General features: G+C 44.0%; 1 long non-coding RNA gene across 1 annotated transcript in view; it reads right to left on the minus strand.

Annotated features, from left to right (window-relative positions):
* LOC308058999 overlaps positions 1–4,339 on the minus strand; it is a 45,090-nt gene that overhangs the window by 16,413 nt on the left and 24,338 nt on the right. The window lies entirely within an intron of this gene.

A 4,339-nucleotide genomic window follows, 5' to 3' on the forward strand; every position in this document is an offset into this window, starting at 1 on the left:
ACTGCCACTTGCTGGGGTGGGAATGGCCTGCAAATGGTGGGAATGGACTGGAAACTGTTCTTCCTCCTCTCTTCGGAGAGTTGGCAACTCGCCCCTGTGGGGGAACAGAGGGGCTATGGGCACTGTTGTCTTTGGAGACACTGACCACTGCCTCCATCTCATCCTCCTGGTTCTCTGTGCTCTCTGTGGAGACAAATGTCTGCAGTGGTTTCTGTGTCCCTCTTCCCTGGCTTCCTCATCAGAGGCTCCCTGTGGCTGCCAGGGAGACCCTGGGGCCGCAGGATCCTTGTGGGTGAGGATGCCTGTCGTCCTTTCCTTGTGCCCAGGCCCTTGGAAGTGTCCTGGTTTGGGGTGGACCCTGGCTGGAGACTGTTCTGGGGCTGGAGAGGTGTCCAGACTGGAAGAGGCTGAGGGACATCCCTGCATCACAGTGGGAGTATGAAGGTCACTAAGGTCCCAGTGAGCAAAGGTGTCCCCATTGGTGGCACACCTGGCTTCAGGGACACTCTTCTAGAGGAACTGCTGGGTGTGACCCAGAAGGTACAGAATTAATTGGATCATAAACAAAGTTGCTCCCAACTCAGATGGGATGTCAACAACCTACCTCCCATATTGGGATTGAATTGGGCCCTGTGTCTCCAGCTCAGTGCCTGCAGGGTGAGACTCAAATCACGCTCACTTTCCCTACAGTCATTCAGGTGTTAGTGCTCTTTGGGACCATTGGATCCGTTGTGCTAGTGCCCCAGCTGATGATGCCACACTCTAACAAGAAGACAGAAGCCAAGACCAGTCCCTCTTGTGGAGGTTGTCAGGAGCTAGGAGGTGACCTTTCCTGCTCTACAGGATTTCTCCTCTGTGTAGAAGAAAGTCACTGTGTTATTATCTACAGGCCACTTTGTCTCCCTTTGCTGAAGGGAGTTGTGCTTGGCCAACCAATTGTTTACATCCCATATTCTAGCCCCCTTGCAGGGTAAGTTTGGTTCTGGATGCATGAAAACCCATTGGGTCCAAGAGAGGGCTATATTTTAACAAAATCAGAGCTGGATTCCCCAAAGATGAGGAGGCTCTGACCTTCATTAACCCTGTAGCCCAATGGTTAGGACCTTAACCTTAGAGTATGAACAGAGGAAACAAGAACCAACAGACTAGCTGTGTCACGATCTCTGCTTCAATGAATAAGTAAGGAGTACTAGAAAGGCCCACAAGAGGTGTCCCTTAGTGCATCCTACAGCCCATTGGTTAGGCCCAGCTGTCTGCAGAGGGATTATAGTAATCTCCACTGTCTGATTAACACGTAAACTCCCACAAGCCAGGCAATGCTTCTAACCATGAGGTTATATTAGGATGAGACCTCCCCTATCTTGTTCTGTTTTGCCCATTTCTCTTTGAAAATAAAAGCAAGCAATCAATATATTTTGTTTTGGAATTGATACTTTTTCCATTTTTTAGGGCTACAATGAGTTGAAACGGGTTCAGCTTTCAGGTAGTGATGTCTAAGCAGCAGGTGAAAATGGCTGGTTTTATCACTCATCTTTTTTAAAATCTGAAGAGATTCATGAAAGCATTGAGTATGGTGATGCCAGGGCTCCACAGGGACTGTGGAGTCCCTCAGGTCTGGGGAGCATCAGGGGCTCCCCGTGGTGGGTCAGGGCAGGGCCTGGCAGCCGGGGCCTGTTCCACCCCCAGCCAGGAGCAGCCGAGGGCACCGGGGCAGCACGGGGGACAGGGAAGGGCTGAAGCTGTGATGGTTGTCAGTTCATGGGTGAGAATCAGGATCACACCTGATGGTGGGGACCAGGGTGAGACACAGCCCAGGGATAGCCACATGGGTGCCCTCAGGACCCTGATTAGCAACATGGTCATTATGTGCCGGGCTGTCAATAAGTGACTGGTAACAAACTGTAGACAGAGAAGTAGCAGGGTTTCCCCATTTTGGGTTAAAACCAGATATGTATCAGAGCCTTGCACGTCCCGTATTGCATTATATCCTGAGCAAACTTAGTGCTGGCTGTGGGCCAGGAAGTAATTTTCCATCCATTTTTCCAGCTGCAGACTGGAGTGCCTTGAATGCAGCCTTTATAGTCCTCTAACATCAGGTCCTGAAACAAAGGCTATGTGTGCTCTACAAAGGCATTTTGTTATAACTAGGTGGATTGTATTTACAATTGGGATTACAGTACATGGGAATCAAGATACAGAAATATAAATGAGAAAGCCTCTTTCTGATGATACTGAATAAAATAACCCCCGTAGGAATTGCCATATACTTACACAGTCATTATGTGGCTTACTGGGAAAGTTGAAGGTATTAGAGTCTCATAAGGGTCCCAGCACATCTGCAGTTATACCCATAAGCCTGTTTCTATATAGTACAAAAAAATCTTATGCATGTTTACAGCCACATTAATTTTAGAGTTGCCATAGAAAATGCTGGCATCTCAATACTTAATTTCATTTCGAAACAGGACAAGATCCAGAGATTTCAAAACCTTCCTTAGAATGGAAATTCTTAAATTCTTAGGAAAAAATATTAAAAAGAAAAGTAAATCTGGAATTCATTGAAATGTTTTTTCTTTTTTGCTTATTCTAAACATCACAATGGTTTTTGTTGATTCATGTCAACACTGAACTGCAGCTCATGATTGTGCATCAACTTGAGGGAGCTGTAGTACCAAATCTCATTCATTCCCACACTGTGAGCAGAGTCCCTGGCTTGAGTCCATCTTCTGTAACACACTCAGAATCACAGGGCTTCCAAGATAAATCCTACAGTTTTGTTCAGAAAGGTGTTATGTGCATTAATGGAAATGGATAATTTTAGCAAAAGCACAAGAGAAAGGAAGTCCACAGCTATAGATCACCTCAGGCATAAAACATTAGGAAAACGTCCTTAAGCATCTGCTTATTCATGTCAACTTCAAAAAAAACCAAAAACCAAACCCAACCAAACCAAAGCCAAGCAAGCCTTTGGAGTCATTCAGACCATAAACACTTTCTGATTTGTATCGAATCACCCAAAATGAAGTATTTCACTTTGATTTTTATGAACATTTTTTAAAAAAAAATAAAAATTCTGCAACATAAGGCTCTTTAAAAAGCATCTACTACAAGAAGTCAGGTGACAGAAGAGACTTACGGCCATTACTTCTGTCCAGATTTCTGACTGGAAAATCACAAAATGCTTTTAAACACAGGAGTTGGTACTTCAGTGCTGGGCAAGCATCCTCTTCTGCACCTGTCTCTCCCTATACTGCCTTTGGTGTTCCTTTTTTGCTGCTCCTCAGCTGGAGGCTGCTACCTGCCATGGTGGAGGGGTGCCCTGGCCCATGTCAGTGACTCTAAGACCTGTTATTTAAGGTGTTTAAATAACTTGACTCATTTTGAGTGAAGCAGGTGAGAAAGACTTTGATGGCAGAGGAACTGGCAGATGGGATGGCTGGTGGATTGCATGGAGAGGCAATGGTAAGCAGATATAGGCAGGGTTTGAAACTTCTTCCACTGGCACAGGTGCAGCTGGGAGGAAACTACTTGTAGTCATATTTCACTGAGGTCAAGGTGTGTTTCTGCTGATTTGGTCCATGGTTTTAAAAGTTCTGTTTTCCAGCTTACTTTATCACTAGGTACTCTAGGATTGTTTGAACAAAATATGTACTTGCACTGAAAAAAAGACCCAGTGAGTTATTGTTGACACATGGTGGTGCCCTTCTCTAGGTACGTTGTCAGTTTTTATTTTTTTGATGCAAGTAAATCCACTGTGCATGCCAATGTGACTGTCTTCACTAGAGACAAAATGTAAATAGATTTTAAAAAGTTGCTAAGCATACTTAGTGCAGTGGGCTTTCATGACTATCGAGAGCCCCTGCAAATTGGGCTGTTCTTACTGGTGGACAAATATGGAGTTAGGAGAGAAACTTCAGGACTACTAGGCTTCATCAATGGAATGGGTAGCTCATATATAAAAGTGAAAAACTCCACTTCTCAGACCAGAAGACGTTCACCATTTTGAATCCAAATCAGTCTGCAGATGCTGACTACATTTTATGAATATGTTTTATTAAATACTTTTTTTAAAAAATAAAATTTTGGAAAGCACACATATCCACTACTTTTGCAGAATCAGGCTCTTGCATAATGAGGAAGCCTGCCATTTATATCAATAAATGTTATTATGTTTCATAGAGGAAGGTTCTGGTACGCATAGCTATTGAGGTGATCTCTTGCAATTTGGAGGACTACATAATCCTAATATTTATTAGTGTGCCACTGCCAGATAAAAATATTCCTTATATGGATAAGACATCTATGAGGAATGTATACTTTTAATAACTGCAGTACTTAC

Source organism: Falco punctatus (genome assembly GCF_963210335.1).
Source record: "Falco punctatus genome assembly, chromosome: 2".
Taxonomy (NCBI): Eukaryota; Metazoa; Chordata; class Aves; order Falconiformes; family Falconidae; genus Falco; species Falco punctatus.